Source organism: Vanessa cardui, chromosome 8 (assembly GCF_905220365.1).
Source record: "Vanessa cardui chromosome 8, ilVanCard2.1, whole genome shotgun sequence".
Lineage (NCBI taxonomy): Eukaryota > Metazoa > Arthropoda > Insecta > Lepidoptera > Nymphalidae > Vanessa > Vanessa cardui.
The window spans coordinates 9,192,560-9,208,265 of record NC_061130.1 but is presented as its reverse complement, the minus strand read 5'-3'; positions in this window follow the sequence as shown (position 1 = coordinate 9,208,265).

The window sequence follows — 15,706 nt, the reverse complement described above, 5'->3', positions numbered from 1 at the left end:
ATTATATAAGTTACATTTTGTAAATTATGTTATTATTACAGATGGGAGAGGAGCGGTACCCACCAGTTAGATATACATTTTTAATTTATATCTTCTACGATACATCGTAATTCAGGCCAGCAATGAGAATACATATATGATATTATTTATTTTACCCGGGTTTGTTACGGTATAGATATAATGTGTCTACATCAAACCTTGGTGTTATATAATGAGTTTATATTATCGAACGAATAAATATACATACAGTACATATTAAGAAGGTGAATAAATAAGAGTCAATGAATTGTTTGTTTCATGTGAAACAAACAATTCAAACACAGAAGCTCATGTACTAGGTAGAATATATAGTAGGTATATTTGTTTTAGTTTTTTAAAATAAACAAATACCAACGACATCTGTTACGATTAAATAAAACTAAATAGAACTAAACGAGTCTATATAAGTCCTCTATAGCAAAACTAGCTACTAACAATAAATTTCCTTTGTATTTCGTATTACGCTCAATAGGTGGCGCTTAAAAAATTTAAATAATTTTGTTTATTATCTACATTTCCAAGAATATCAAGGTAATTGAATAGGAACAAAAAATGAAGGTAAACAGATTAATCTATGAATGATAACATTTTAAGAACCTATTCAAAATGCCTAGTAATCTGTGTATGTAGCTATACATTACATTTATGAAGTAAGGAACCCTTGGTAGTATGTAAGATACTTATGAAAAATAATTACGGGAAATAATTTTAGTCATCCAAAAGCTAAATTAATTGTCACTTTAGTACATATTATACTTATATCTCATTTTACTTAATTGTATTTGTATACAGACATACAGACACATATACGCGCGTGCCCAATTTTGATTATTTTTTGTTTACTATAATAAGAAATCATTTTGAACGTAGTTCCAAATTAGGCAGATATTAAAAACAAAAAAAAAATGCGTGTAAAGTAAATAAAAATGAAATATAGGAAATAAAACTTGCCTAACGATTTAATTATAAAATTTATCATTATAATAAATCATTACGTTCATTACCAAATTACCAACTGGAAAATTATAATCCACAATAAACAAACTAAAATAGAAGTTATCGATTTTGTAATACTTGAACTAAATAATCATACACTATACTCGAAACTATTCATTATAAAACATGTAGCTTTCTAGTAATAACATAATTACTGCAAAAAGATTACTAGTTACGAACAGCTTTATCGATACAAATTGTAGGGGCAATAACACAAATAACAGCGAATAATAGGGCCTTCATTTATTCTATATGACCACTTATTATTATTACCGTAGCATTGTAGTGTAACAAATATATATATACAGAAGCGTACAGAAGTGAAATTGATTAAAAAATATAAATTACTTTATACAATATACCTACTAACAAACGAAAATAGTTCTAACCTTTGGTTCTAACTTAGAATTTAACTTCACTTAAATAAATCATCATAGATACTTACCCAGTTAATCTTCCAAATCAAAATACAACATAATTAACACTTTTAACAAATTATAAGTCGCGCCAATATGGCGCCTGGCGTCAATATCTTACTGTCTGTCGCTCAAAGAGAAGAAATAATGGCGGCTGAATTCGATTTCGCGTGCTTTTGTTTTTTTGTTTTATTTGTTCCAGCCAGTTGTGTGGATAAATGAATCTTCTAAATATATAATTAAATTTAAATGTAAATAATAAATACTAAAAATCAATTAATAATTATTAACATAGTATAGAAAATTTCCCATAAAAAAACAGATAAATAGATAGAACGTTACTTGAGTTTTAAAGGTAGCTAATTAATAAGTATTCCGTGTCCTTTGTTAGTTTGGTCTTAAAGAAAGAGGAACAGACAGACAGAGTTACTTTCGCATTCATAATATCAGTATGAATTACAAATGAAATGGTTTTGATTAATCTTTATAATAACTATAATTATCAAAAAAAAACCTCCGAAAGATCCAAATTTATCCCATATAATACAAAAACAGGATTTTAAAAACAAATGGTTCACATTTTTTAAATTTCTTTGATTTTTTTTTTGTTTAATTTCGTTACGCAGGCAGATTTTAAAAACAAATGGTTCACATTTTTTTTAATTTCTTTGATTTTTTTTTGTTTAATTTTGTTACGTAGGCAGTGACATTTACAATAAAAGAAAGGAATAAGATAAAACCTTATTTTATTTTTTTAAAAAAGCAAGTTGTATTATTACTATGATGTAGTAAATTAGGGAACTTAATAAAAGTAAAGGAAATTTTGCATCTATGATGAAAATACGACCAGCTACCAGCTTGCCAAAGACCACTTCGCTTAAACGCAAAATATTCTTACACGTTTCTTTTGCTCCTGAAATATTAAATTAGTTTTATGAAGTATATTAACTCAACGTTTACTGATTTATATTAATTTTAATAGATACCAGCTTTTCTGCCGGAACGAGCTTAAGTACCGGATATATATTACATTAAAAAAGACATTAGTAAAATCCAACTGGGTCGAATTATCCATTAGGCAGTGTCAACAACTGCCGAGAAGCTTCAGGAAAAAATACTTGGAATTAACATTTTAAAATTTGGTTTTGGTAAATTTGTGGAAGCCAAATAAATAAAAATAGGAGACTATTTGAGCACTATAAAGCTTATATTTCAGTTTTTTATAGTATTTTTTTAAAGTTAAAGGTGGCAAAATAGCTGATAAGGTAAAATAAGATAGCAGTTTCATCTCATGGAAAGTGATTACCGCCCGCCCTGGACATCTGCACTGCGTCTCATCTCAATCCACTGATCTGTAAAGCCACATTCGGCAGCAGCCCACAAACTAGACTAGAGGAGCGTGTATACCAGACAAGTTATTGGTCTGATGGTCCTGATTGACGGTAGCCTGGTAGCCATCTCGATGAAGAAGGTTCAAATGGAAAGGTGTATGATCCTTTACATCAAGTATTCGCGCTGGTTTTTTTTAAATTACAAGTCAAGAATAGATTTACCCCTATGATCGGTAAAGCAGAATACAAGCCAACCGGCTTGGATCATGTTCTCGCGGATGGAATCTGTTGCTACAATGTGTCTATAGCTAGTTGAACGTACACAAGCAGACAGTTTCAGCGTTATCGATCTGGGTGTGGATAATCAACCTTCGATACAAAGGAGTTTTCCAATTTGTACCCGGTTTGGGAGAGAAAAGAAGTATAAGCTGGAGAGGATATCTGGTTCTCAATAAAAAAGAGCAGGGCCCATATCGACGTTTCAAAATGAAAGTGAACGGCGTTCAAGTTGGCGTTCAGCGCCTTTATTGTGCAGAAATCTATAGCGAGGGTGGAAGGTGTAGCCTTACGATGCCAGCTCTGCATACTTCAATAACAGTTGCAAAATCTGGGGGCACGGTAGTGCCCCAACCAAATCTCCATCTTTTCTCGAAGCGATTCGTGGCTGTTTCGATACCCCCCCCCCCCCCTATATCTTCGAAGTGGACAAAGCTAGGAGTTTGGGCTCGGTGACTAATAGTAGGCATTAGAACAAGCTTAAGTTTGAAATTACACGCCAATTGAATTAATAGTTTAGGTTTTTCGATCGATCAAAGTTACATGATTTTGTCACTCACAGATTCACTGACCGATCATCAAAAATCTAAGGTACTTCTAGCAGACTTAGAAACTTCAAATTTTGCATCAAGATAGGTCATTAGCCATATATAAAGGAAAAATTATAAAAACATAAAAAAATTATATATCATAGAAAACAATTTTATATTTGCGGTTTGGCAATTACATTGTGTATGGATTTTGACTGCATTGTTAACTTTGTTCGTTGTTTAAGTATTCAATTGGACGAATACAAACATAGAATAGAAAATAATAATATAAATGTAATACATAGACTATAATGAATACAAATTAATACATGAAGTTCATAATTCTTTAAATTTTAAAGCTCCATTGTATAGCGATAAATATTGTATGCGCGCTCGGGCTCAGGAGACAGAAATGGCTGAATATAATCGACTCCGAAGCATATATCGACCAGACTTGACTACCTTAGAAGTACAAAGCCTCAGAGAAGAAACAAAAGAGATAGTGATAGAGAATGGGTTAAGCAAAGCAGTAGCTGAAGTCCAAGAAATTATGAGGTCACTTTAAAAAAAAAGAAAGAAATACACTTACAAAAAATAAATGAGATCCCACCAAAAACATTAAATGTAAAAAAATGCCAAGTCGGTATAAATATTATATAAAGTAAACTATTGATACAATTACTAAATGTTGATTTCTAACTACATAATAATTTGAAGAGGACTTGCCTATTATGAGATCTCAAAACTTTTTACGATGGAAAGACCGCAGCGAGAGGCTTGGCATTTTTTTACATATAATGGTTTTTTTTTTTTTTTTGGTGGGATTACTTTATTCATATTATTATTATAATTTAGGTACCTAAATTGTTATTTTAATATTCATAATAAATTAAATTTATGTATTTAAAATTCTCACCATCTGATTTTTTTCCATTAATTATTTTAATACAGGCTAGTCGGGCCTTAAAAATAATCGAATAAAATTCTTGACATGAAATACTTATAAAAAATGTAATCAAAATATCTTTAAATAAGTAGCTAAATACTAGTATTCTGTCAATCTCCCAGCTACTTAGTATCTGAAAATAAAAAGCATTAACTTACATTAACTCTTTTGATCGCTACTACAAACATTGACTTTAGTCTTACTGGGTGGTGGGGCTCAGTGCAAGTCTATCTGGGCTTTTACCAATCACTCATCAGATATTCTCCCAATTAACAACAATATTCTATTATTTTGTGTTTTATTTTGTAGCATGAGTGAGCAAATGTTACTGCAGGCACAGGTATTAATACGTTAGTTCCCGAAATTGGTGGCGATTTAGTGTGATAGGTATATAGAATGAAATAGAAGAATGGTTTATATTACTTGTAAGTAATACATATAATAATATAACCATTCTTCAGTGAAGCCTGAAGGCGGTGGCAAAACACTTATCATCAGGTGGTCAATTGTTCTGCTCACCTATTAAATATAAAGTTGTAAAAATCATTAGCTTATTTAAAATATAAACTTTGGTGTGATAATAAATTTTATGCTTACGTATCGGTCGTCATATGGACTTTCCATTATCAGAATAAATTCTGCATAAAATATTGCCACTAGAAATGTTTTCAAACTGTGATGAACAATCTAAGACAATAAAATATAAAATTATGATAAAATCACATATAGTTAAGATTTCTTTAAATCTATTAGTGGTTTTATTCGTATGTAAAACATTTATGTTTGTAGAATTTGTATGTAGATAAAGGTTACTTAAATTCTCATTGAATTTTAAATAAGAAAAATAGTTAAAATTCTATGTAGAGAGCCACTATAGTAAGAAAGATTTTGATAAAAATTATTTATTACAAAAATCTTAGAAATTTTTATCGTTTTTTTTATGTTACATAAACTAATATAATTGGATTACGTCCCACCATAATCCAATTATAGTACTTTATGTAAATTGCCATACTACTTACATATATCTGGAATGTCTTTTTGTAAATATCGTATGTATCCAATATTTTTTTATAGATTTGGAATAGTCTCTGCCACTCTTGTTGCGCTGTTTCTTCTTTTAAATTATTAATTTCTATCTCCTGTTGTCTTGAAGTATCTAGAAAATCATAATTATATTGTACATAATATTAGCAAATGTTTTTTAATTTCCTTTTTAAGGATTTTACTTTATGCACATGTGTAACATAACAGTTGATAGTACGCAAGCAATATCATTGAAACATTATATTTAAATTTATGCTTATTTTACCTGGATTTAACAAACTTGCTTCCAGCGATGTCCCTATGTAAGTAACTGGTGTTTCTGATTGTCTACTTATGTCTTTTAATTCAGAAATCCACAAGTTTAATTGATTTTGTATTGTATGAATAATGCGACAAGCGTGAACAGTGTTTATATTGAAATACATCGATATTAAATCAGAAATAATCACTGATATACTCTTATCGGTGTTAAGTAAGTAAAGGAGAAAAAATAAAATATGATACGCAACAATAAAAACTATTAACAAATAGGATATCAATGTAAAAGTTTTAAATCTTTTATAAACGTTATACTTTAACATTTTAAATACTCTCTGTATATTGAGTACTAGTTCCACATTATATTTCCTTAAAATAATATTTAAAATATATACAATGACAAGCGTACTACAGCTAAGTATAAAGTCAAAGGTGATGATGAAAAATCCGGTTAAATTGCTATACATAATTGTTACTTGTATTATTACAACGTAGCTCGAAATATACAAAATGGAAGGAATAAAACAACCGAGGAACGAAAAACAATCCATGCTGGTACTGTTAAATGTAATGAAATTCTTGTAAATGCTATATCTTGGTAACAAGAAACAACATTCTATGAAATGAAATGGCAAAAACATGGCTCGTATTTCTTCTTGCAAAATGTTATCATATAACATTTCGTTATTCCTATGATAATTAGCCATGGGTACTAAAAACTCTCTCTCTCTCTCTTTCGGTCTCTTTTGCTATAATGATTTATAACGCAATATATTTAAATCGCAAGATAACTTAATATATGAGATGTCCTAGCAACGCCTGATATACTTTCTTTTTGATATAATTATATACGTATAGTGTAACTTTGTGCCGTGCTGATTTTGTTTGTTGATCTTGATTTTTCTCACCAAATTTAGTTATACTGCCTAGTGGGACTATTGATTTAGTTATAACATTAACTTTCATATTATACTTATTTAAAGTACGTAATAATGTATCTTATCTAAGCATCATCTATCACAGCTAGCTAGTAATAAATAGTAATAAAGTTATATATTATTTATGCTTTCTTATAATGGTAAAGTAAATTTCAATTCAAATAATGCTTTGTTAAAATATTTTCCTAGCAATGTCATCACATTGTCAAAGTTTTTGTCGCAATGAAAAAATTTAATATATAGTTTCGATCATTAGTTATAAAACTATTTTTTTTATATATACCCACTGAAGTTTAGCGTCCAATCCATGTTCCTAAAAACACACGAATCCAACGTAATATCGACTTAAGTTAAGAAAGTCATCGTTTAATGATAAGATAATGTTGCTTTTTAAACTTTGGTAGGGTAAAAACTACGTATTTTATTTTTTGATCATTAAAAACTAAATTATTTTACTATGAACCTATCGTGGATCGATAATGCACCATTTACATCGTTGCAGCTCGTTTTCAACCGACTTCCGTGGGGTCCCATTTTTTTTTTATTTTTTTCCGATGTTGGTATCCATATGAAAACGACATAAGTCTTAAATTTGCATTATGTATATGCGCGACAAATAGGTAAATAACTGAAAATCACGTTAACCAATTTTGATGATTCTTTTTTTATTATAAAATATATACTTCAAGGGTAATTTGGTGAAAGTTTGGTAAGGTTCTGAGCACAGGATCCATGACAAAGTAACGGAACGGAAGGGAACGGAACAATTCTGAGGAGCACGTTAGCGATACTCAGTCGAATCTTTTATTTATAGGTTATTTGGATATTTGAGTCACCTTCCGTAATGTGGTTATGTTTATGTAATTATCATAGTCGAATATTATAATCAACTAGCTACCCACCCCGGCTTCGCACGGGTGCAATACTGATACTAAATATACTACATAATTTGTTTATTTACGACATCACATCGCAAACTTCTAAAATTATCAGTGTTTCTCAACCGACTTCCAAAAGGAGGAGGTTATCAATTCGTCTGTATTTTTTTTTCAATGTTTGTTACCTCATAACTTTTCACTGGGTGGACCGATTTTGATAATTTTTTTTTTGTTTGAAAGGTATTGCTTCCCGTGGGGTCCCATTTTAATTTTATTTTTTTCCGATGATCGTATCCGTATGAAAACGACATAAGTCTTAAATTTGCATTATGTATATGCGCGACAAATAGGTGAATAACTGAAAATCACGTTAACCAATTTTGATGATTCTTTTTTTATTATAAAATATATACTTCAAGGGTAGTTTGGTGACAGTTTGGTAAGGTTCTGAGCATGGGATCCATGACAAAGTAACGGAACGGAAGGGAACGGAACAATTCTGAGGAGCACGTTAGCGATACTCGGTCGAATCTTTTATTTATAGGTTATTTGGATATTTGAGTCACCTTCCGTAATGTGGTTATGTTTATGTAATTATCATAGTCGAATATTATAATCAACTAGCTACCCACCCCGGCTTCGCACGGGTGCAATACTGATACTAAATATACTACAGAATTTGTTTATATACGACATCACATCGCAAACTTCTAAAATTATCAGTGTTTCTTTACTATATTGCTCATGTATTATATACACAAACCTTCCCCTTGAATCACACTATTTTAAAAAAAACCGCATCAAAATCCGTTGCGTAGATTTAAAGATATAGGGACAGAGAAAGCGACTTTGTTTTATACTATGTAGTGATGGAACTCCTATACGGCTCGCAGTTAGGGTGCGATATGGGGCAGAATTTCTTACTATCTTTAATCAAATTTTGTGTATGTGATGTGATGTCATATGATGTACGACATAGCATACGAATAGCTCTTTTGTAAAGATTTTTTACTGAGGTCGATTACAGCTCTTTCGAGGGATCCTTGTAGTTTACGCCGCGTGACGTATTAAATCCGCATTTTCGAAAGTCTATTTTTGCTTTATTCGCAAGTTTCCTTTGAAATTGTCCTCGAAGTAGTTTCTGACTCATATAAACGGAACGCTTAAACTATCCATATTAAAAAAAATTAGTTAGTCAACATCAGCTTTACTTAAAATCAAAAAATAAATAAAATTTTAACAAAAAGAAAAACCGACTTCAAACAAAACACTATTTTAAAACCAATGAATATCACGAAAAAGTAATAATAATAATTGCATATTTAACATATTTTTTAGAGTCCTCCTAGGTAAAATGAAATGAAAAATATTAGGCTACTTAAAAGTCAATTTACGATTATATAATGTAGTTATAATTATTGCTATATTTGGAGTCGGTGTCAGCCAAGAAAACCCTATAGTATATGCCTATAATATATTTCTTACAAATTACCTTTTATACGACAATATACTGGGTTAATCAAGGGGCTCGTATCGCTTCTTTCTTTTGATTGTTGAGGCTTGTGCCCGTGGCTGACGCCGGCTCCAAATATAACAATAACTATAACTACATTATATAATCGTAAATTGACTTTTAAGTAGCCTAATATTTTTCATTTCATTTTACCTAGGAGGACTCTAAAAAATATGTTAAATATGCAATTATTATTATTACTTTTTCGTGATATTCATTTGTTTTAAAATAGTGTTTTGTTTGAAGTCGGTTTTTCTTTTTGTTAAAATTTTATTTACTATGTATATTGTTCATGTATTATATACACAAACCTTCCCCTTGAATCACACTATCTTTTTAAAAAAACCGCATCAAAATCCGTTGCGTAGATTTAAAGATATAGGGACAGAGAAAGCGACTTTGTTTTATACTATGTAGTGATGGAACTCCTATACGGCTCGCAGTTAGGGTGCGATATGGGGCAGAATTTCTTACTATCTTTAATCAAATTTTGTGTATGTGATGTGATGTCATATGATGTACGAAATATAGTTGGTCTTTTTCAAAGTTTTTTTGCTGAGTTCGATTACAGCTCTTTCGAGGGATCCTTGTAGTTTACGCCGCGTGACGTATTAAATCCGCATTTTCGAAAGTCTATTTTTGCTTTATTCGCAAGTTTCCTTTGAAATTGTCCTCGAAGTAGTTTCTGACTTATATAAACGAAACGCTTAATCTATCCATATTAAAAAAAAATAGTTAGTCAACATCAGCTTCACTTAAAATCAAAAAATAAATAAAAATTTTAACAAAAAGAAAAACCGACTTCAAACAAAACACTATTTTAAAACAAATGAATATGCACGAAAAAGTAATAAAAATAATTGCGTATTCAACATATTTTTTAGAGTCTTCCTAAATTCAATGAAATGAAAAATATTAGACTACTTAAAATTCGATTAACGATTATATCATGTAGTTATAATGATTGTTATATTTGGAGTCGGTGTCACCAATAAAACCCTACAGTATATCTATCAAAAAACAATACGAGAATACTTTAACAAACATGTTTTTTACAAATTACCTTTTACACAATAATATACTGGATCAATCAAGGGGCTCGTATCGCTTCTTTCTTTTGATTGTTGGGGTAAGGGCACCGTGGCTGACACCGTCTCCAAATATACCAATAATTATAACTACATGATATAATCGTTAATCGACTTTCAAGTAGTCTAATATTTTTCATTTCATTTAACTTAGGAAGACTCTAAAAAATATGTTGAATACGCAATTATTTTTATTACTTTTTCGTGCATATTCATTTGTTTTAAAATAGTGTTTTGTTTGAAGTCGGTTTTTCTTTTTGTTAAAATTTTTATTCTCATGTATCGTAAATATCCCTTCCCTTTCTTTTGCAGTTTTAAATAATAGCAAACTACTACAACTCTTCAATATTGACAGTTGCGTATTTACTACCAGCAATGGACCATTTTCAAATGCTCTAAAGAATGAAACCAATAAACAAACAAACAACAGTATTCAGTATTTTTGTGTTCCGGTTTGAAAGGTGAGTGAGCCAGTGGAACTGTAGGCACAAGGGACATAACATCTTAGTTCCCGAGGTTGGTGGCGCATTTACGATTTAAGGAATAGTTAATATTTCTTACAGCATCAGCAGTGTTTATGTTATATAATATATAATGCATAGAAAAGATAATAATTAAGAAATAGTATCATTTTGTTATAGGTATTAGATTACAAGTTTTAAGATAAAATGAAACTAAAATAAAACTCTGATTACCTATAAATATTATTTTATTTTTTAATAAAAGCAAATTGTATTATTACAATAACATAATAAATCATGGAACTAAGTAAAAGTAAGGGAAATTTTGCATCTATGACAAAAATACGACCAGCTTGTAGTTTGCCGAAGGCCACGTCGCTTAAACGCAAAATATTCTTACAAGTTTCTTTTGCACCTGAAATATTAAATTAGTTATGTTAAGTATTCTTGATTTTTATATTGCCCAACGTTTGCTGACCCATATGTCTAGAGATTGATTATAATAGTATATTAAATAATACTAATTTTATAAATTTTAACCACTTTATTCTTACAATTTTTTATTTTTATGTATATTACGATTCATATATGTCCATGTTAGACCGATGATTAGTTGATAGATGTAAGACCGGGAGATAATTATGACAAAATATTTGGTCATCTTAAAAATACTATTTTGCATTCTAACGATTCGCGGAATTTAATATAATTTATTATATAAATTGTATGTAATTATATAAAATACATATGCGTGTGTAAATGTAATATATTTATTACTGTACGTTAATTTATTTTAAAAAATATTCTAATTCAATGTCTTTGTATATTATGTTTATCTCTACTACGTACATCTCTACCGATTTTTAAAACAGTTTCTTTCTTCTATCTTAAGGTTTCCTGGAGGGCTGGTAAGGCTGATTATTGTACATCTTTTTTTGAATGTGACTTTTATTCGGAAGAAACGTCTTTTATTCGATGTTTCGACAGACGTCAAGTCCATTTATGACCATGTCAGCTTCAAATCATTTAAAGCGACGGACAAAGTTTAATATTAAAATTATTAGATATCAAGTCTGTATTAAATCGATATTGGCGTTAGTTCTAATAATTACTCCGTCACGATCAACAATAGGAAATAAAATTTTTGACTTCAACTCTTTAAATTTTTTGCGTAGTTTAAATAAAGACCAGTTCATGATATTTAAATGATATACAAAATAAACCCATTAAAAAAACCGGGCACTCAAGACTTTTCTGTACAACAGTATCAGTAAATAATACTTTATTTTGGTTCTCGAATAAATCAAAAGTGCCATTTTATTGCTTTAGGAGTTTATTTTAAAAATTCTTACCTTCTGATTTATTTTCATTGATAACTTTAATACAGGCGAACCGGGCTTTATTTACAGTCAAATAAAATACTTGACATGAAATACTTATGAGAAATATAATCAAAATATCTTTAACTACGATGGTAAGTTGTAATACCCTGTCAATCTCCCAACTCTTTACTGGCTGAAAATTGAAATCATTATTTTACGTTACCTTTTTGTTTGCTACTTGCAAATCTTGACTGTAAAGTTTGTTTTTCAACGTGCTCAGGGTTGGCACCACCCACTCACACAAACACAACAACACGCTGTATTGTTGTGTTCTGTTTTGTAGGGTAAGTCAGCCAGTGTAATTGCAGGCAATAGGCACATAGCACTTAGCTGCCGAAAATTGTGGTGTGTTCTTGTGATTTAGGGAATGGTTAATATTTCTTACAGCATCAATGTCGACGAACGTTGGTAGCCACTAATCGTCAGATGGGCTCAACGGGCACAACAATATCAAATCTACCTTTTACATAAAATAATAATTTGTAGAATCATTAGTTTATTTAAATGTAAAATTAAATTAATTAAAATTTGGTAAGATAATAAACTTTTTGCTTACATATCGACCCGTATATTGACTCTCTATTGCTATCATTAGTTTTGCATAATACATTGCAACCACGAATGTTTTCAGGGTGTGATGCACAGTCTAAGACAAAAATATATGTAAATATGATAAAAAAATGAGCTAATTTTTTTATAAATCTATAAGAATATATTTATAATATATAACAAATTATGCGTGTATAGTTAATATGTTCATAGAAAGCAATACAAAATACTGATCTGATTTTTGAATTGAATTGATTTGAAAAAAAATAATTGTAATAAAAATATCTAGAGAGATACTCTATTGTATTATAAAATAGTTAACTATTTAAAATGGCTTATGGTGGGATCAAACAGCATATGACTTACATAAACTTGGAATGTCTTTTTGTAAATATCGTAAGTATCTAATATTTTTTTATAAATTTGCAATAATCTCTGCCACTCTTGTTGCGTTGATTCTTCTTTTAATTTATTAATTTCTATCGCCAGATGGCTAGAAATATCTAGAAAATAATACTTAAAATGTAAATAGGTTAGATTTGGTTGTTTTACTTTATATGTAAAAAATATTTTACCTGGTGTTGATAAACTCGCTTCCAGCAATGTCCCTCGGTAATCAACTAGTGTTTCTGATTGCCTACTTATGTCTTCTAATTCAGAAATCCACAAATTTAATTGATTTTGTATTATATCAATAATACGACAAGCGTAAACAGTGTTTATATTGAAATACAACAAAATTAATTCAGAAATAGTCTCTGACTTATTTTTATCAGTGTAAAATAAGTTAAATAAAAAAATAAAAAAATGATACGCAACAATTAAAGCTATTAACACGAAAGAAATCACTGTAGAAGTTTTATATCTCTTATATACGCTGTGTTTTAACATTTGAAATATTCTCTGAATATTAAGTACAAGTTCTACATTACACTTCCTTAAAATAATATTTAAAACATATACACTGACAAGCGTAGCAAATCTAAGTATGAAGTCGAAGGTAACCATGAAAGTTACATCTAATTCGCCAAATGTAAGTGTTAACTGTATTATCAGAGCATAGCACCAAATATGCAAAATACAAGCAAGAAAACAACCGAGGAATGACAAACAATCCATACTGGTACTGTTAAAGGTAATGAAGTTCTTGTAAATGCTATATCTCGGTAATAAGTAACAACGTTCTATGAAATGAAATGGAAAAAACATGGCTCGTATTTCATCATGCAAAATGTTATCATATAACATTTCGTTAACATAATTAGTCATGTTTTCAACAATTATTGGCTAGCTAACTTTTTCTTTTTGATTTATTTTCGTTATTAAACAGATATCCTTTTCTATCTATCTATTTATATATTTTATCATAGTTTGCCACACCGATTTTATTTGTTTTATTATTTCCCATCGAATTTAGTTATGCTGCCTACTGAGTATTGATTTAGTTATTTACATTAACATTCATGTACTCACTTAATCTACGTAATAATGTACGTATCTTATCTTAACATCACCTAACAAAATAGTAGTAAGGTTCTATATATAAAAATCTTTTCAAGTATTAAATACATAACAATGTTGTCAGAGTGTTTTTTCACAATTATTTATAAAAAAAAAACTATTTTTTTTTTAAACTATTTAAAAAATATTTTTTTTTATAATTTCATTTCCTTATCTCCATTGCTATTCTCCCTAACTCTTAACCCGATGTCGATATTGCTAGATAATTATAATTAGGAATATAAACTGCAGGATAAAATATTGATAAATCACCTGATATACTTATAGTTTATGCAAATAATAGCAATAACTTAAAATTTTTACTCGACAGTGTTGAAATATTTACGGCAGATATTGTAACCCTAAAAATTTTATTATTTCTATAATTTATTTTTACTAAAATTATAGTATTTATTTTTATAAATATTTATCGGTTTTAAAACAAAACTTCGATTTTTGAACCGTAATCGTCGTTGTCTTTATTATCTGTCAATTTCGTGGAACGGCAACACTGCGTTTTCTGCGTCGTCATTCTATCGTTGTGCAGGCGCCGGTCGCATACCGACACTTGTGTATTTTAAAACGATATATTCTTTTTTACTCATTATACATGAATTATATACATACCTAAACGGAGGGTTACCTACATCTTCAACCCATTATTCTATATATTTGAGAGGTTTAGGCTACTAAACCTCATCATAAAATACCGGCCACGTGCATTATTTGACAGGCGTTGCCGAATATTTATTTATTTAAACACTCCTGAGGGAGTTTTTTTTATATGTATTTATATACATATATACTTTTAAATAAAGTATATTCTGAAGTACTACGGTGCTGGGCGGACTTAGCTGAGGATTGTTGCTGAGTTCGAGCATCTGCTTCATCGGAGGAATTGCTGCATGTCCAGTGCTGCCTACCGCTGCTTCTGCTGCTGCCGCTATTTTGGTTGCACGGCTTTTATTGATGCATTCCATTCGTGGGTTTGAGCTATCCTGCTTGCTTTATCCGTTCTTAATTTAAAGATGCCAACTCATTAATATTAGCTTTAAATTGTTGATATACATACATACATTATGTATTGATACGTAAAAATATCGTTCATGACCAGATACCGTCAACGACCTCACCCCTGATGATATTTTTTTTTTAAATTTGAATAATTTTTATGTGATTATTTTATAATTTTTTTTTTTCAATAAAAATTGCTTAACCAACAAAGTTTTTTTTTGTCCCCGCGACAATATGGGCATGGATTTTTGATTTAGGTAAATGAAACACACTTCACATAATAGCTATAGACACAGGAACTACACTGATGGTAACGACCACGTACTACTCAATGGAGATACATTTAAGCAGTCCAAAAATAAAAGTATTTGGGTATTAATCAGCAATGTTCTCGGAGACACAGTATTTGTCACTAATTCACATCAAGCAAACAGAACATAATAGAACTCATAACAGAAATTAACAATCTCACTTAAATTCGTAATATTAACAGTTTCGTACAATATTACGCACAAAAATCAAATGCATCCTTTTACTTGATTGA